The sequence below is a fragment of the Haemaphysalis longicornis genome, unplaced genomic scaffold (assembly GCF_048455015.1).
Source record: "Haemaphysalis longicornis isolate Haplotype H1 unplaced genomic scaffold, Haemaphysalis longicornis Haplotype H1 scaffold_14, whole genome shotgun sequence".
In the NCBI taxonomy this organism is placed as follows: Eukaryota; Metazoa; Arthropoda; class Arachnida; order Ixodida; family Ixodidae; genus Haemaphysalis; species Haemaphysalis longicornis.
The window spans coordinates 48,805,744-48,826,125 of NW_027526245.1; the positions used below are offsets into that span (position 1 = coordinate 48,805,744).

The window sequence follows — 20,382 nt, forward strand, 5'->3', positions numbered from 1 at the left end:
GTTTGACCAGAAACTCACATTCATTCCACACATCAAGAAACTTAAACATAAATGTCTTAAAACAATGAATATCCTGAAGGTTCTCTCCCACAATTCGTATGGTTCCGACAAAGAACTCCTACTACGGCCCCGCACGGGGCACCTTGAGTATTCATGGTGACGGTGAGCAGCGACACCGCGGAACCCGAGCTCCCAACATCAGCCGTGTCCAACCGTGGCGAGGTGTTTAAAGGTGAAGGGTAGAAGCCGTAAACGGTGGCCGTCGGAGCCTTGGTCAAGCTCCGGCCGATGGGCTCCCTGCCTGTCTACCAGGCAGGGAGCTCCGGGACCTCTTTGACTACCAGGGTAAGGTCAAAGGAGAAAGTACCCCCGTCTCCCTGCTTTTATACTATGCTTTATGGTATTGTCTAAAACCCCCCCCAACCGTGATCGGCCCCCTAAAAGGGGCCGCACCGAAGTATCGTTTCCCCCATTGCCATCTTTGACATTTCCTGAACCAGATCATTACTCTCGATTTCTTGTCATGGAGTCTCTGAATCCAACCCACCCTCTTGCATCTCAGTCAGTCTTCTTGATCGCCAAGTATCTTGAAGCCATAATAGGCAAATCATATCAGGCCAAAAAACAAAGAACTGGTGAACTCCTCATCGAGGTAAATGACAAGCAGCAGTCCACAAAGCTTCTAGCTCAGACTAGACTGGCTGATCTTGACATCAGGGTCACACCCCACCGGAGCCTCAACAGCTCGCAGGGTGTGATATCAGAGCCAGATCTCCTGAACGAAACCGATGCGGATCTCCTTGCCGGCTTGAAGGATCAGGGCGTCACTGCCGTGAGACGCATCACCATCCGTAGAGACGACAAGGAGATTCCCACCAAGCACATCATCTTGACCTTTGACCGCGCCGTTCTCCCACAACATATATATGCAGGTTTTATCCGTTGCTCCATCCGTCCGTACATCCCGAACCCGCGCCGTTGTTTTAAGTGCCAGCGGTTCGGGCATGGTACCAACTCTTGCCGTGGCCGAACGACGTGTGCGAAATGCGCGGCGCACGATCATCCAAGCGATAATTGTCCATCTGATACCCTGTCTTGTGTGAACTGCGGCGGGCCGCAAGCAGCGTACTCCCGCAAGTGTGAGAAGTTCCAACTTGAGAAAAAGATAATCAACATCAAGGTAACTGAGAACATCACCTTCCCAGAGGCGAGAAAGAGGTTCGCCTCTTTCCCTCTGGGGAGGTACGCCGACGCGGCTCGCCGGGGGGCGGAGCGGCGTCTGGTGTCCACAGGGACCCAGTTCAGCGAGGCTGACCTGGTCCCGCCCCCGCCCCCCCCTGGGTTGCCTCACGCAGCCCAACCCGGCACCACGCCGCTTGCTGAGGCAGCAGCGGTTGTGGCGCAAACCACTTCTGTCGGGACCGGTGCCGCTCCCGCTTCTGTCTCCCCGTCCTCCAGTGCGTTGGAGGGTACCGAGGTGATGGACACCACGGGCCCCACATCGGCTCCCACCGCCACCGCACCGCCCGTGCCACTTTTGGCGTCCCCAACGCCCGCGGCGGTGGCGGCTCAAACGAAGGGCTCCCGAAGGGGGGCCAAGTCCGGGGGGCCCGGTCCGTCGGGCACCCCTCGGACATCCGACGACGAAATGGATGTCGGGCCGTTCCTGCCTGCAACGCAGCGCAAGGAGCGGCCCCCGACGGCCAAGCCAGTAGAAAGGCCTAAAAAGCCTAATCCAAGAGTAACAGCCCCGAAAGACGACACATGAACACACACGAACACACACACTCCAGTCATTCTTAAATTTAAATAATGGGAACAGAAAACATTATTCAGTGGAACTGCAGAGGCCTCCTTAAAAACCTTGACGATGTGTATGAGATTCTGCATGCCAGTCAGCCAAGTATCATGTGTCTGCAGGAAACCCACCTCAATTCTAAACAAACAAATTTCTTAAATAGGTACATGGTATTCAGAAAGGACAGGGTTGGCTGCACCCACTCTTCAGGAGGTGTGGCCATTATCGCCCGGAAATCATTAGCATGCCACCCTCTCTCTTTAAACACTGTCCTCGAGGCTGTAGCGATCCGTACCATAATATTTAATAGGCTGATAACGGTATGCTCCATCTACATCCCTCCTGATCATGCACTTCTGAGCTCTGATTTCGAGGCGCTGGTCGACCAGCTGCCCGAACCATACATACTAACAGGCGACCTCAATGCGCACAATTCTCTTTGGGGCTCTTCCCGTACAGATGCCCGGGGTCGCCTGATAGAGAAGTTTCTTACATCCTCCGGAGCATGCCTTTTCAACAAAAAACAGCCTACATACCATAACTTAGGACACAATACATACTCGCATCTTGACTTGGCTATTGGTTCCGCAGTTCTCTTTCCATGTCTTGAGTGGGGTGTGGACACGGACCCATATGGTAGTGACCATTTCCCCACTTCATTAACGTATATAGGTACAGGCCCGAGCAGTCCATCTTCTCATAACAGGTTTAATGAATCACAAGCAAACTGGAGCACATTCACACAAACATCTCAACTACACCACACATCCATAAAACACCTACACGTTGAGGAGGCCGCCCAACTCGTCACGGCGCACATCCTCGACGCTGCCGAAAAGTCCATTCCCCAGGCCTCCAGTGGGTCCCGCACCCCAAGGAGGCCCTGGTGGAACGAGGACTGCAGGCGGGCGCGAGAGGCCCAGAACAAGGCGTGGGGTGTCCTTCGCCGGTACCCCACGTCACATAACCTCATTTCTTTTAAACGGGCAAAGGCTTTTGGGAAGCGAGTGCGTCGTGAGGCGAAAAGGGAGAGTTGGCGCACCTTCCTCACTTCCATCAACTCATACACTGACACACACAAAGTCTGGGCACGAATACGAAAACTAAAAGGACAACAGACACACAGCCTGCCCCTGGTTAGTACAACAGGGGACACACTGGAAGACCAGGCTAACACACTTGCGCAACACTTCGAACACGTGTCCAGTTCAGCACACTACACCAACACTTTCATTAAACACAAAGCATCGTTTGAGAAGAAGTCCTTGCGAGACACTAATAAGTCGAACTCATCCTATAACACCCCCTTTTCACTTCATGAGCTGAAGGTCGCACTCGGTACTTGTAAACCTTCAGCTCCAGGTGCAGACAGGATTTCATACACAATGATACAACACTTACATGCAGACACGCTTGAAACACTTCTTCACCTCTACAATAAAATATTTCTTTCGGGGCACTTCCCACGCTCTTGGAGGGAGGCCATAGTAGTGGCTTTCCTAAAGGAAGGGAAGGACCCTTCCTCTCCCGCCAGTTATCGCTCCATTGCCCTGACAAGCTGCCTGTGTAAGCTCTTCGAGAAAATGATAAACAGGAGACTCGTGTACTTCTTAGAGTACAATGGTCTTCTCGAGAGCTGCCAGGCGGGCTTCAGGGCGGGGCGATCTACCAACGATCAACTCGTTGCGTTAGAGTCTTATATCAAAGATGCTTTCCTCCACAAGCAGTACTGCATGACGGTCTTCTTTGATCTTGAAAAGGCGTACGATACTGCTTGGCGGTACGGCATCCTTAGCGACTTGAAGTCCTTTGGCATGTCGGGTAACATGATGAACACGCTTGCCAGTTACCTGTCTGAAAGAACGTTTCGCGTTCGAGTTGGAAATGCACTTTCTAGGGTTCATGTGCAGGAAAACGGCGTGCCGCAAGGTGGAGTTTTAAGTTGCACCCTTTTTATTGTAAAAATGAATTCTCTTCGTAAGGCGCTACCACCATCGATTTCCTCCTCCATTTATGTAGACGACGTTCAATTATCCTTTAAGTCTTGTAACCTGTCTGTCTGCGAGCGCCAAGTCCAGCTTGGTGTGAACAAGCTAGCCGGCTGGGCAGATAGCAACGGTTTTAAATTTAATCCAGGAAAGTGCACTTGTGTTCTGTTTTCCAAGAGGCGTGGCATTCGGCCGGATCCAGACATTCGACTCCACGGTGTCTCTATTCCTGTCAAAAAGGAACACAAGTTTTTAGGTATAATCTTTGACGAAAAGCTCACATTCATCCCCCACATAAAACAACTAAAACATAAATGCTTAAAAACAATGAATATCCTGAAGGTTCTCTCGCACATCTCTTTTGGTGCTGACAAACAACTTCTTTTACGTGTTTTTACCAGCTTGATAGGTTCACGACTGGACTATGGTAGCGTTGTCTATGGGTCAGCCACTAAAACATCCCTCAGAATGCTGGACCCTGTGCTTCATCTAGGGCTCCGCTTGTCCTGCGGTGCCTTTCGGACTAGTCCAGTCGAAAGTCTGTATGTAGAGTGCAACAAATGGAACCTACAACGTCAGCGAGCATACACAGACCTCCTTTATACTTTTAAAATTTCATCCATGCCTCACCATCCTTTTAAATCAGTTTTTCATGATACCTCCATGACTGCACTACTCCTAAACCGACCATCGTTCTCTGCGCCCTTCTCTTACAGAGTTAGAGAGGAAGCGTCAGAGCTTGCTGTCTCCTTTTTAGACACCATCCAAAGTTCCGTAACAGATTTCATAGCACCATGGCATCTCCGCCCTGTGTCATGCGACACATCTTTCACATTCACACATGTAGATAAAAACCGAGCTCCCACATGTGCAATTCAGCAGCACTTCTTGTATTTGCAGGAGAAGTATCATTATTCTGAATTTTATACGGATGCCTCTAAGACTTCCACCTCTGTGTCCTGCGCTGCGCATGGGCCCGGCCTTAGTGTCACTAGAATTCTTAACAGTAATACCAGTATCTTTACGGCAGAGGCTTATGGTGTACTTCTTGTTGTTAATCATGTCCTTCAAAGTCACATCCCACGATCCATTATCTATACAGACTCCCTCAGTGTTGTGCGGGCATTGTCTTCTACAAAGTCTTCAAAAAATCACGTCGTAAATCTTATCATCAAAGGTATTATGTCGGTGTGTGTCCACAAATTTGAACTCGTCCTTTGCTGGGTCCCTGGCCACTGTGGTATAGCCGGGAACGAAGCCGCGGATCGAATGGCCGCTGCTGCTACACTCTCGAATGCAGTAGACATCACCAACAAAACAAAACCATTGGAAACAAAACAAAACCATAGGAAACAAAACAAAACCATAGGATAACAAAACCATTGGAAGAATATACAGCAAGTATTATATGATAACAAAAGCTCTTTACACAAACAGTACAGACACAGCAATAGTTATATCAAGAGCTCCTTACTTAAGGAAGCAAACGTTGCAGAAGTTGGCTTAAACACTCATATAACCCAGCTTTACGCCAACTGAAGCAATCCAAATTGAAGCAATGCACAAAATCCAATGCAATACAAAGTGTAACGCAGCTTTTGCACCATGCTTTTCATGTGCTAATTTAACTGGCAGATGCTACAGGAGATCCGCGTCGGACAAGAATTACCTTTTCTCTATGAAGGAAAAAAGTTATTTCTTCCCCCTCGCTGCACGTTAGAAGGCGGCTATTGTGTACAATAGCAGTGATCGTCGGACAGCCAAATTTGTGCTGGCGATATTTTCTTTGCTTCTGAACTCTCTGATGGCCTAAAATCATAGAGGAAGCTGCCATATAACTAGTTACTCTTTAGGTTTGCATTGGCAGCGTAAGAGTATCTGATATTTTATTCTTGGCTAAATTTCCTACAAATTGCAATATTTTTGCAATCACCAACAGAATCGACAGATATGGCAATGTATTCGTTACGAAATTTCATAGAATATGTTTCTTACAGTACAATCCTGGACATTGTCCGGGAGTATGTCGTGCATAAAGAAAGCTTTTATAAAATTACAGCTCAGTTAATATCCACTGACACCTGGCATCTTTGTGGTAGTTGAGAACGCAGTTCGGAGTTCAGGCACCAAACTAATTAATTTCCTTTACATAAAATGCTCCCACTGTCGTAATTTTCATTCCTATGACGTTTGCAGGCTCTGCCCGATGGTGCTCGCATCGCTGCCGCCTACTACTCAAAGGTAAATCGTTTCTCGTGTAACGTACAGTTTCTTTGAGTGAAAAACACCTTTGTCTTTGCATATAAAAAACGTTTTCGCAGCTATCTTTTACCACGGTCAATGGCCACCTCTGGAATAGTCGCATGTTGTTCTCTTAAGCACAAGCACAATTTGCAAATACAAAGACATCCATATACAGCTTGACGTGGAAGGTTCGAATAGTGTCAATCATGGCCGAAAAACGGAGTAAGTAATTAGCCCAAGGCCCATAAAACAGAATTGGTTTTGGTACAGGCGCCTGAGCACGGCTCAAGAGTCAGGTTTTGTAACAAGGGGCTGAATGCGTCATGAGTGAGAAACACATTTTTCTTCTGCGCACGCAACTGGCAAAAGATTGCATTGCCATTAAGAAATCTGATTAGACGTCTTTTTTGCTTTGCAGCGGGTTTGTGTTTTGGTAGGGGGGAAACGGCTTGCTCTATGATCGAAAGTGTACCTGTTCATAAAAATGGGCGGCATGGCTCTCGTTGGTAAAATAGGTCATTCTCACGCCAAGCAGCTTTGCCCTTTCACAACTATTTAGTGATTGCTGGCGTGTGTACTGTGTGTGTACCTGTTTTGGTATAGCCATTACTAAAACACGAACTGGCCTAATCATTGCTTACCACAATGCAGAGTCAAAACAACTTGTAACCTATGCGAATATCAACGAGCAAACAAAACAGGAATTGTAGAACTACAGCTCAATGTTGCAATAAACTGACATTTGCCTTGTCTTTGCACTGAATTATAAGTTAGCTCTTGAAAACAAATTGCGGTGGTAATACTTTTCATCACGCACTGTTCCAACTTTTTGCATATTTATTTGTTCCCAGTCATTTTTACGTGAAACAAAGACGTATAATGCGTTCAGGTTTAATAAAAAACGCTACTGATGCGGGTGCACCCCACATCTAAGAAAATGAAAGTGCATTTCTTTCGACGGAACATGCAAGAAGGGTATAGCTCGCACGCACCTGCCTCAAGCAAAAATACCTAGCTGTTATAGCGTTCAGCCATTAAATAAAGGCCATGTGCATGCTGTGTGGTTTATCCGATTTGTCAAACGCTTATGGATAGAACATAGAGGTTCTTTCCAGAAATGGTAGCTTTGATGGGGCTGAAGCACAAATCTGAAGCCGCTGAAGCACAAACTTTACTGGTTCTCTTCTTCTGTTTCAAATAGTGTGCGTTACTAATAAAATACTCATTATTTGCGTAAAAAATGCTTAGGTTCTTACCAAAAAACCGGTGCATAACTCCTATTGAATCTTGAGCGCACATTTTCACATCTTCATATGTTTTTCATTTTCATATGTTTTATTGGCTAGCGCTGTATTTGTACAGGGTAAATTCACAATTCCTACAAAATGGGTCGCGGCCGGAGACTGGAGTTTGGATTCGCGAAAGGTGTTTGTGAAAGATAGTATTTGCGCACTTATCTTGAGGCGATGCACTACCTGGACATCAAGAAGCACTTTCATACTTCTGCCTGCGTACGGCTGTTCCACCTCTGCGTTCCGTAGAACTTGCCTTTGGGTGAGTTGGTGCTTAATAAAGGTACAAAAAATCCACGTGAAATGCACAACCTGGAAAGAAAACGAGTACAAGGACATGGCCAGACTGCACGTACCTTTATTTTCATAAAAAAAGCTCCCATAAGTGACATAACTGGAACCACAGCACGGCGCCCGCGCTACACAAATAGAGAAGCAAAATCGAATCTAGACGGCCACTCGCGTCGTGCGAGCTGAAAAGAACCCGGTTTGCGCTAAGAAAGGCGCTTTGTTATGTGCGCCAAAACACTTTTTGTTGTGACAGCCACAGGAAATATCCACTATTGCTTTTTAGGAAACAACCTGCAATATGTAAACATATTTGTTTTCGTACGATGCACCCATGTGTAGGGGTTAGGAAGAGTGACAAAAGCTCATTTTAACACCATAAACTCAGCATATTGTCGCGAACCTTGCTTTGGGTTTGTTTGTTTACGTTTTGTTTTTGCCAATTCGATGCGCCCGTCTGTTATCTGTGTTATTCGTTGGCCAATTGAAGCGCATATTCCATTCTTTATGCCGCACGTGTAGCACCATTGATATGGACAGTGTTTCGAACTAACGCTACCAGCCTAGAATAATATTCTTTCATATACAGTGCTTTGTATTAAATTCGAGGGTTCGAGAAACACTCGCGACGAGGCATAAAGGCCTGCAAAGCAGACACCGCGGCCTTTGATTCAGTGTAACTCGCCTGCGGACGTCGATTTGTTTACTTCTGCTTCGCCACCTCGGTATCCTTACAGTTTTAAAGCAAAGCTTTCTACCTCTACCCCCCAAGGGTTCTTTCGCGACCGTTGGTGTCACCAGAAAACTCCAGCGAACAGTAAAATAATTTACCGGCACCGCCGGAAATCGAACCTGGAACTAATAGACTAACGAAGCGAGAGCCCGTTGTCTTACCGATTGAGCTACGAGCCCACGCGAAGACGGGGAAAAGAGGTGGTGTACTCACCAAGCCCATCTACGGGTGTACCCCCTGCGTTCTCGCTCAATGCCACGTGAAAGCGTCACACGACCACTCACGCCCGTCTAGCGGCCCTGTGCGCACCTTGCTTATGTGCTAAGAGATACGAAAATTAAAGGAAGCTGACACCAATCTATTGAATCTCACTTTTAGTACGGCAATGTGCTAAAGCCTGTGGCCTCTAGTGTTCACGTAAACAATCACAGCTACTTGTCGTCCGTCCTCACAGCAAACCAAGAAATACATTCAAATACTCCTTGATGGCCAGGCCATCACTCCAAAACCCTGCATCAAGATCCTGGGCCTACATTTCCAGGACAAAACCAAGAGTGACGTATACTTGAAGCCTCATAACAGCATTATTCCAATTATACACATGATCAGGCGAGTTGCCACCAAGAAGCGAGGCCTAAAGGAATCCGGTACCTTTCGATTAACTGAAGCTTTTGTCCTCTCGAGAGTTACTTACGTCAACCCCCTGTCTTATTCTCGACGAGGAAGACATAGAGATGCTTTATTTAATGCTTAGAAAGGTGGTAGAGCAGGCCATTCGTCATCTCATGAGTGCGTCCACACAGAGGCTGCTTAGCACGGGGCTCCACAACACGGTGGAAGAGCTGATAGAAGGCCATCTTTCTAACCAGATATTCCGATTCAGAACTGTGGTGGGTAACCGCATGCTTCACCAGATTGGCTGGGTAGCTCAGAATGTCACTCCGCTTGACGTTCTCCCAGACTCTTGGCGACTAAAACTAAGGATGCTCCCTTTGCTTAGATATATTAACCCGTCACCTGACGAGGGTTCACCGAAAAGCACGGGCTCAAGCGCTAAACACCACCCTCGGTGAGAATCATGGAGTTATCTACACAGACGCCTCCAAACATCGAAGGCAGCAATACGCTATCATCGCGGCTTCCTCCAGAACCAACCTCCTTGCGTGTACCTCGCTCAGGACTCGCTCAACCCGGAGTTCGGAGGGTAGATACCGATTCCCAGCAAGCCTGCTGGAATTGCCAGTCGGGTTAGGCGTCCTGACCTGCACTGCGCGTGCTAAAAAACCACTCCCCAAACGGTTTTATTCAGCTCATCTGGACACCGCCTCACGCTTCAATGGAGGGCAACAAATACGCCCACCCAACAAGCCTGCGCTTTTACCTCCCGTGCTATGGAGCTGCACGAGGACAGTCACGCGCTTGTCACGTCCAGGGAGATAATCCAGCATTATCGCCTTCTGAGACAGACCGTACCTTCGCCTTACCCTGACCTTTCCAGAGAACAACAAACTACCCTACGGGTCATAAAATCCGGGCTCCTTCCCACAGCATACGCGTCTTCACTTAATGTATCTGAATCGCTACGACGCTGAAGGTAAATTTTGCTCAGAAGTAGGAAGACTCCAACCCGCAATCGGGGTTTGTGACGTTAGCTCTGAGCACCCTCCTCTCTTTCCGTCAACTACCCAACAAGAGCAATGGGAGAGGCTGCTGTCCAGGCCCTCTCTACCTACCCAGTTTCAGCGGGTGGACAGAACACAGGCCGCGCGGGCTGCGTATGGGCTCGACAAAAGAAGGAAGCACTCCCCAGGGCGGCACTCTGGCGCGTTCAGAAATCTGAACAGAAGTATTTCTTCCTCCTCCTTCTCAGCCGCAAGTCTCGTCGCCTCCATCCGTGGCGCAGAGACGGAGAAGTCAGATGTCTAACACCAGGTTGGAGCTTACTTTGATGTTTTAAAGAAAGTTTCCACTCTTGCTACACAAACACAACTCAACCAAACACCGTTCATTCATCATGCATTGATTTGACCTTACCAAGAATATCTCTTTGAAGTAATAAATCGTGTGGTTAAGTGCATTTCACTTCTCTCTGGTTTTACTATTTGTAGAGCGATGTGAGTGATTGTAAGTGACGTCGCCTTCCAACCACATTCACGGGGTGGATTGGCACGATTTTTTTAGTGGAGCAGAAGTTCGCTCCAATAAACTTGGTTTTCTTTCAAGGCAAATTCATCGTCTTTGGCTTCGTAAGATCTGGTGGATGTACTGGGTACGCACACTTTATGCTCCCTACTACCTCTGAAAACCGCCAAGGCCGTCCAACTTGCAGCCGCCGACTGTAAGGTGTACCGCCCGAGTTCGGTCTTCTGCAAGAGGGACCTAAGAGAACCACAGCTGCAACCACCATCATGATGTGTGAAGCAACATCGCTAATAGTCGTGGTAAAGCCACGTAAAGCGCCATTGTTCAGGCAAGAAAGCGTTGGATTCGCGATAACTCTTGCGACACAGACACCGCGGCAGAGAAAACCTTTGGTCACACTCTACGATAGCATGGACATCAGTAGCAGCATCTTGACAGTAGACGGTGATGATCAAGCTTGCGCGGGATGGCAGGGTGACATTATCATCGGCGATCCTTACAGGACCGCGTTGTTCGACTCCGCCGTCATAGAGTGACCAGAGGAAAAGTTATCGACTTGATCAATTATTGAACCGCTGTCCGTCAAAAAGCCCACTCCAAAAATTACTTCACAAGAACAGTTAGGCAAAATGACGAACACGGCAGGGCACGTGGTGCAGTCTATGGTGATGCATGATGTGCACGTTCCACTCGGCGTTACGAGATTGCCTCCTGCTCGCGTATGTGCAGACCATCTCATCTGGTCGTAACGTTTATAGGCAATCTGGTCAGCTTTTATGCAAATGATCTGCTCATTACTGTGTATTCAACTCCCGTGTTTATGCGGGCGACTACATCAAAGCTGCGGATGGACAGCTGAAAGTCCAAGCCTTTATCGAGTTCCGGGTGCGTCGTGGCGTTCAATATTGAATTGGGCAGGTTGACGGTCGGGAACTATGCATCGTCGTTGTGGTCGACTTCTCACAAGAAGACCCGGTTATGTCGTGTTCGCGTCGCACCGTTGGACTCTGGTGGTGTTCAGGAGTCAAGTCAGGGTTAGATCGCGTCGTCGGGCTGAGGGCACGGTGCTCGCTGCGTCCTTGAATCGTTGGAAGGTTCTTGTTTTTTTTTGCCGTTGGCCTACTCCACCTCCAGAAGTTGCTGTTTTAGCTTCCCCCGCGTGAGCGCGGGGACCTTCCACGTGAGAAGTAAGCGGTGCTATGGCTGCTCGGCGACTGGTACAGGTAATGCGATGGCAAAGGCATGAAACGCGTGAAACGCGCTTGACCTCGATTGTCGGTGGACAGGTATTGTTTGGTCTTAGTAGGGCGCTGGCAGTGAAGGGGGCGGGGGTCCTCGACAGCGAATTCGCGTAAACCAGAGGCTCTTGTAAGGGCAGCGACGGTAGGTGTAGTCAGTATCGCCGCAGTGGTAGCAGAGTGGGCTATTAGTAGGCGTTCGCCACACGGCGGAATTCCTCGTTGTCGGGAATTAAACTACAGGGGGTCGGGCGGGCGACAGTGGAGGGTGGTATTGCGGGGCCTTTTGACGACGGGCTGGAGCAGGGCGGGGATGACGAAGAGATGCGGAGTAGGCCAGAGCAAGTGGCTCGCGGTGTAGTTCTGATGGCGTAGGACTCCACAAAGCCTGCTGAACCGCTTCTTTGTAAACGTCAGTCGTGAGAGCCACTTGATGTTGCGGCGTCGTTGTAGACAGCTTCCGAAGTTCCTTTCTGCCCGCCGGACGGGTGGTCTCGCGCAATGTATCGGTGCATACAGCTGCGGCACCGATGGTCTTCGATGACAGCGCACTGAAACGGCAGTCGTATTGCCTCCTTGGAATTTTGAGCATCTTGTGCAGCGCAGCAGTTGTAGGCGCGAATTCGACCTTAGCTCTAGGGGGTTAGCAGGCCTGATCAAGGAAGGAGTGTTTGCTTTGTTTGCTTTACTCCACGCAAAAGAAATCTGAATTTCTTTTTTCTGTCGTTTTCGCTTCATTTTTTCACCCAAGATAACGACTCCTTCGTTGGGGTGTTGTGTTCGAGTTTCAAGCAAAAGCGAAGATCGTTCTTTTGTCACCATGGTAGTGAAGGTTTTAAGCACTACCTTTTTAATTGAGTCCAGTTGGTCTAATAGCTCTCATGGTTCTCAAACGAAGCTAATGGCGCGAACCATGCTTTACATTATTTCTATATATATTGTTTTTGCCGACCGGCTGCGCAGGTTTGTGATATCGGCATTAGGCGTGGGGCATTTGAAGCGTATGTTTCATTTTTTATGCCGCACGTGTTATCTCATTCGATAAAAAGACTGCTCCGAACTAACGTTACCAGCCTAGGATAATATCCGTTGATCTCCAGTTTCCTGGATTCCATTCCACGGTTAGAGAAATACTTGCGCGGACGGATAAAAGCCTGCAGAGCAGAAACCGGGGCATTCATTACGCCTACACTCGACTGCGCACGTCACTTCGTTGACTGCTTCTCTGCCGCCTTGGTATTTTTTCAGTTTTAAGGAGAGCACAAGTTCCCCAAATAAACTTGTTTTTCCTTCCAGACAACTGCGTCGCTTTTGGCTTCATGACAATATCAAACCTAATTTTATTGTGCGACTGTATAACCTTTTGTAGCGTGAGCTACACTGGCCGAGGTTTTACTTGGCTCCTCGAGCAGTTTCATAAGCGGTTTCACTTGGCTCCTGGAGAGGCGGGCTCCACATGCGCGAGGAGAAGTGACGTCACATGGCGCACCGAATGTTGCTCGCTGCCTGGCGTCTCTCACACACCCCACGAGCGCAGCGCCTTTGCCGATCTCCGTTCCGCACATGGGTGCCCGGTCCATTTGATAATCATGCAAAGGGTATCCGGGTGTGGAACCGATGGCTCGTGCGATGCAGCAACGCCGGCGTTCGCCTGATGAACTTGCATTGGTGACGCTGCGCTGGAGCCGCTTGTTAAATATACTTGCGTCACACACTGCGTATACCGTGCGTCTGTCATTGAAGCAGCAGTAAGCATGATAATCAAGCTAATTCTTGACAACCATGAAATGTAAGATTAACCAGCTGAACCTTATCTCACGCTAAGTATACCCTAGAATAGCCGATCTAAGCCACTGCTAACTTTTTTCTCACCATCTTTCTTGTAGGAATAAACTGCCCAGTGAAGAGTGATCTGTTGTTACTGTAGATTTGCCTATCCGTGACAAAATTTATAGCGTGGGACGGCACATTTTGCTTTCAAATTGGTTCAGAATTTTGAGGAGTTATACGTGTGAATATTTGTTTATTTTTCGGCGATGTGTTCTGGAATTTCCACCTCAGTCTATTTTACACTGGATGACGAACGTGCTTGCAAAGAACCATCACGTAGGATACAGAAAACTGTAAGGTGATGTAAGGTATATATAGAGTTTGAACGCTTAGAGCGAAACTGCAATTGATGATCGGTCCGCCAACAGAGATCTGCACGTCAATTGCAGAATTGATACTACTTTTCTGCTCCACGGCCCGCATGGCAATCATCTGTGCTCAATACAGTTTTGGTGGTCTTATGATGGGAAAGATAACCCTGAAAACTAAGCCACTTAGTTCAGAAACTCTATCGCAACTTGATAGAAAAGGCACTAAAAGTGATCACTACTGCTAAATCCTTCACTGAGAACGCAGGTTTTCATTTTTGAAGTAAGTGCTTCGATGGGTTTTAATTGTTATAAAAAATCGATGGTGCCTTAAGAAGCCTTCGTGGTCACTACAGCCAAGTATCAATTCACTGGCTGTCTATGTTACAAAGATCTCAAGGCAGACGGGTAATTAATAGGTGTAGGAAGATATGCATAATACGCAGGGCACAATACATCTCCAAATGTCAAAACTGCATCGTGAAGGTAGTGGCACACAACAAAAAAACCGGCAGACTTCTCAAATAGTGTTCCGGTCTTCACCATGCAATTATTGTTTATGAGCGCTCTCCCTGCCGAATAACATGTCACATATCACAATACTGAAGTAGCCCATGAACTGGAAGTGTTGTCTTTTGGTGCTTTTGAAGGCCTATTACAAATTATCCCCGTCAAAAGCGCTTGTTCGATTGTCAAAAGTTGTGTCAGTTGTGCCAGTGCGCTCCTTATATAAGCACGGTTTCCTACAGTTGTAGGCACGCGGTGTCTTCCAATACAGTGAAACCCAGCAGAGGTGAAAATGGCCCGCTCACCATAGCGTCAAGCACTGTAGTCGGCAGTCTTAAACCGTGTCATCTTCAGCTTCAACAGTGTTATCTGCGTAGTTTCCGTGTTGTACGCAAACGTGACATATTTAGCCGTGTTGTACCCAAACCTGGCATATTTACGAACTTCGTCCCAAGTTTTATATTCAACATAGATGTACTTAAACAGCCTGTCCGTGATCGTTTGTTCAGAATTTCTGTTAGTCCGTTCGTTCGAGGGTGGTACGCCGTCGTTCGTCGGTGATCCGTATTGCTGCGGCGTAAGATTCCTAGCATAACCTCTGCACTGGAGGCCGTTCCACGGTTCGTGATCAGGATATCATTGGCTCTATGTCGCAGCACATTTTTGGCTATGAAGATATTTACGACTTCTTGTGCAGTCAGCCTCGGAAGATCGAAGGTCTATGCCAACTGCGTCACGTAGTATGTCGCTACGGCAATACATTTGTTTTCGGATCGTGAGGTGGGGATCGGGAACAGAAGGTCCATTCCAATCTGTGCGAAGGGCCTCGATGGGCCGGCGATCGGCTGCAGAAGTCCGGCGGGTGTCTTCGACGGCGCTTTTCGTCCCTAGCAGTCAAGGCAGCTCCGACGTAGTGGGTGGCGACGGATGTAAGTTGGGCCTATAGTACCTCGCCTTGATTTTTCCAATAGTGCGAGATGTGCCTATATGTCGGGAAGACGGGTTGCCGTGGCACGGTACCGAAATTTCGTCATGAAGGTCTGCCGGGATGGCAAGAAGATACGTTGTTGTCGTTCCGGGGCGGAAATTCTTCTTCAGGAGAAAGACGTTTTTCAGGCTGAATAAAGGTAACTTCCGTTTGAACCCTTTAGTCACGCTGACGTTGCGTCCTTTGAGGTATTCGATCATGACCCGTAAGTCGGGGTCGGAGTGCGCCTGGGCAGCAAGGTCGATCTCCGTCGCGACTGTGAAGAAGGCGCTTTCTTTATCGAGTCTAGTGGTGATGGGTCAACGGGGCCCGGGGACAGGCCGTCGGCATCGTAAGGTTTCTGCCGGATTTATGGCGATTGAAACGTCGAACTATTGGAGGCGCAAGCTCCACCACTCAAGACGGCTAGAGGGGTCCTTGAAATTGGCAGGCCAACACAGCGCATGGTGGTCTGTCACAACCTTCAATGGTCGGCAATACACGTATGAGTAAAATTTGAAACGCCACATATAATTGCAGAGCACTCTTTGTCGGAGGATGAATAGTTTTTCGCTTCCTTCGACAAACCATGGCTTGCAAAGGGGATTACGTTTTAGTAACCGCTCAAGTAACCCAGGCCTATATCACTGGCGTGCGTCTGCATTTCCCTTTCGGTGTTTTCGTCAAAATGCGCCAGCACGGGCGGCTTTTGCAGGCGTTTTTGTAGTTCGAAGAATGCTTTTTCTCTGGCGTTTTTCTATATAAGAGGGGTGATATCTTTTGTCAAGCGCATCAGTGGGTGTAAAATGCGTGGGAACTTTGCGTCGAAGCGCCGATAGTATGGGAACAGTCTGAGAAATGCTCGCAAGCCCTTAATATTGTTCAATCTTAGGAAGTTCGCCATGGCTGAAGTATTCGCCGGGTCAGGCAGCGCTCTTACGGCGTTGAAGACATGGCCCAAAATGGTCAGTTCCTCGTACTCGAAGCGACACTTTTCGTGCGTTCGCATTAATAACGACAAGCGAATAGCCACGAGTACAGACTCCAACCTTGCACCGTGTTTGTCGAATGTCCTGTCGAATGTCCTGACGGTGACCTTAATTTTGCCCAGTGCGATCTTCCAGGGAGCTGTGGGTTGTACTACAAGTGTTTCGGCGAGAGGCATTAGACGGCAGTAACAAGGGATGCGCTAGAGATGAGCAGCAAGATCCTCGGGACAGCGAAAGGGAGCAGCGTTTGTCATGGCTACATATTTTTGGCATCAGTCCGGCGGTGGCAGAGCATGTAGAGCATGCTGCAGCTTTTCACGGTACACATGAGATATTTCGGTGAAATGAGGTTGCGGCGTTGGTGGGAAGACCTTTGGGAATTCTTAGCGAACTACGGCGCGGATGGTATCACGAAGGACATCCGCTAAGGCTAAAATAGTGTGGGCACCTTCTGCTGTGAATATGTTGTGAATAGTGTGGGCACCTTCTGCTGTGAATATGGCGGCAGATGGTTAGATGGGGAGATTAGATTAAGAAGTTTGCGGGTCTCATTGGTCGCACTTAGCACAGGACAAGATATTTAGAAATCTATTGGAGAGGCGTCTACCCGTCAGTTGGTGTAGGCAAACTTATATTGATGATGATTAGAACAGGAAAACACACAGTTTTAAATGCAGGTCTTTTGTTCCTGTATGCATTTTTTGCAAATATTTAGGCTGTAATATAAACATTTCAGTGCTTTATTGCGTACACCAATTTGGCACGAAAAGAAGACTGGCTTTGAAAAACAAGATTTCAAAAACCAAAATTTATTTTCAGACTAGTAATAGCAAGTATAAAAATCTGACCTTTACGAAACTTGCCGTAAATTATTTTAATTGCCGTTATTCTAGCAACATTCTGGTATGTGAAGGCAAGGAAAAAAATTAAACATGCTTCTAGTACATGTAAAACGTGCAGGCAAATCCCTAAAAACAGCCTAAGCAGGCTTTAAATAGCAATGGATATCACATAATGTTTTAATAAAACAATTTTTTGATACTTGTGTACAGCCTTGCAGTGCTGGTATAAGAAGAATGATGAGGCTGCATTCAGGTGGCTTCAAATTGCTGTGATGTGTGCCGAGTTGACATGACTGCTTCTTTATGAGGGATCAAAGTTCAATTTAAATTTTTATACTTGCACACAGTTGATGTTGCTGCTGCTTTTAGGTGTAATTTAAAGTCAATACCATTCGCGCCCTTGAAGTCGTTTAGTAATCACGGCTGCTTTTGCTTGATAAAGTAAGATGCGTACTTGTGTAGCCGCCATAAGATTCGCCCCTACTTAAGATGGGGACTGTGTAAGAAAGCCAGAAAAATTTCACGCGGTTGGCCAATCGGGGTGACTGGCTGGTTCGTAGTGACCATCTCCGTCTGCGCTGCACGTACAGTGGAATCAATCCCCTGGCAGCAGAACTGACCATGTCTTGGAGGGTCACTCATATACTACCACACCTTCCTTGGGGATAGCCATCACGGGGCTCTTCAAATAGGGTCCTAGAACTCTTGTGATTGTGCCGTGACGATCATCATGAAGGAGTCTGTGACTTTTTTCACTATAATCTGGTTTGCGGCAGAGTCACTAATGACTCTATGTACTGCAGTCACCCATACTTTTCTGTCATTCTAGTATAATGTGATACGCGCGACCCTCTCTAAATAAAGAGTCGCGTGACACTGTGAACAGGGGTCCACAAAGAGTCGATTCTGCGCAGGGCAGATATACTCGAAGAGAGTATTAGAAACTCCGTTTTTATGTACAGTGCGGTCCACTCTTAAAGGGAAACGGTAAGCGCATGGCGCGCCGCCTTAAGTGCAGATTATCGCAGACAGCCGGCACATGCACACTGAACGCATGAGGCGGGAAAAGCCGCTCCGTCGTCTGCTACGGCACTTCACTGTGCCGCTCACATCTTTCGAGTACAAAATGTCCCAGCTATGCCAAACTGAGTGGAGCAGCAGAGCGCCGTAGCAGACGACAGAGGGACTTCTTCCGCCTCATGCGGCCAGTGTGCATGTGCCGGCTGCCTGCGTTTCTCGCCACTTCTCTGCGGCGACCCCATGTCAAGCGCAGCCGCCACGCGCTCACGGTTTTTCTTTAAGAATGTACCACACTGTAGTTCCACGACTCGTAGAAAAACGTGTTTCTTACGTCACAATAGAGAACGTGTTTTGCCCATGAACCTGATTATACCAAACTTAAAATTCTTATGTTTTCTTCCGTGCAGGACACGTCCCCCGCCCGTCACTAGAATTGATCGGCTTGAGTGCGAAGAGATAGTAAGTGCTCATAAAATTTGCAGTTTCGTTTCCCGGAGGTTCCCTGCGGCACATAATGCCGTGTTATTTATTTAATTATTACAGACTGCGGGCCACAATTTGGTCCAAGCAGGAGGGCATGGTACAACGGAAACAAAAATATCGCTTCGTGTGCCCAAAAAACTATACACCGTTACCTTGTTGCACTCTGAAAACGTGCGCGCGAAAAAAGATTATTTTGATGCGTCGGATCTCGAGTACTACGTATCACGAAGGACATCCGCTAAGGCTACAATAGTGCGGGCACCTTCTGCTGTGAATATGTTAACTTCTCTGTCCTATTGTTTTCTGCTAATACTTATTGCTTCCTCAACGATTGCATTATCTCATTCCAAAGCAGCTGTGGTTTTTGCGGCATGATTTATTAGCCCAGGGAACAGCTCCTGATTCACACCTCGCATAAGGAAGCGCTGCTTCCTATATTCCGTAATGTTACTTGATTACTTCAACGTTCAAATGAACACTTTTGTTAGGGTGCTGCGTCCGTGTTTGCAACGAATGCTCTGATCGTTCCTTCCACACGAGCATAGTGAACATTTTTAGGGGTGACTTTTTCACGAAAGTGCACATCTTCTGGAAGCTCTCGTGGATCTCTAACATGATTCGAGCCGCTTTATGCAAATAGAAATTACGTGGAAAAAAGTTTGTTTGTAATGTCACCTGTTGAATTCCAAACGTGCTCCACCCACCCCAACCAGTGCTCGGGGTGATCAGTGGGGGATCCGCGGAAAAAGGGTGGTTCCTCGGACTGTTCCAAGACGATAGGAGTAGTGCACCAAGTTTCCTGTTGCTGTGGCCCTATCTTGGTCAATAGATTTATTTATTTATTTATTTATTTATTTATTACAGACTGCGGGCCACAATTTGGTCCAAGCAGGAGGGCATGGTACAACGGAAACTAAAATATCGCTTCGTGTGCCCAAAAAACAATGCACCGTTACCTGGTTGCACTCTGAAAAAGTGCGTGCGAAAAAATATTATTTTGATGCGTCGGTTGTCGAGTACTACGTAGTTTGTGCGTTTCGTTGGTGAGACCTTAGAGGACTTGTGAATAAGAGGGAAAGAAGAGGGGATGGATCAAGGGGAAGCTTCCAAATATATAAAATAGGCAGAAAATCATGGCGGGGCGCGATCCTCAAGGGAAGATATATCATTATTATAATTAGCTAAGGAGGGGAGCATCTCCATGAAAACTTTGAATATACGAGCCGAATGGCCTTCCGTTGAATTGTCTCAAGTTTTTTATGCTTGGTTGAGTACGGGGGTCCCACAGCGTACTGAAATATTCAAGCTTCTAACTAATAAAAGAAAAACATTCAACGGGCTTGACGTTTGCAGAAGAAATTCCTAGATTGTATCACAAGAAGTATAATTTCCGGAAAGTAGATGCGTAAATACTACATATCTGCAAATTTTATAAGTTGTTTGCGAATGTGGCACCTAGGTATTTATTGCTCTGAATCTATTAAAGACGATCGTAGTTTACACGCCTGTTCAATGGGTTTTTCATTCGCGTCAGAAAAAAATTTACACTTTTTCCCAAATTTACTTCCATTCCCAATTCAACACTTATAGACATTGTCATTTTTTAAGTTGACTCTTATCATTAGTACCTTTGACTTCTCGAAAGAATACACAGTCGTTACTGAACAATCGAATTTGAAAATTAGTGTCAACAACACTTGCTAATTGTTTACT

General features: G+C 47.3%; 1 long non-coding RNA gene across 1 annotated transcript in view; it reads left to right on the forward strand.

Annotated features, from left to right (window-relative positions):
* LOC144165081 (uncharacterized) overlaps window positions 1–20,382 on the forward strand; it is a 111,998-nt gene that overhangs the window by 16,392 nt on the left and 75,224 nt on the right. The window contains exons 2-3 of the long non-coding RNA XR_013321345.1: window positions 5,983–6,027; window positions 18,594–18,645. This is a non-coding gene — a long non-coding RNA (uncharacterized LOC144165081). The remainder of the gene's footprint in view (window positions 1–5,982; window positions 6,028–18,593; window positions 18,646–20,382) is intronic.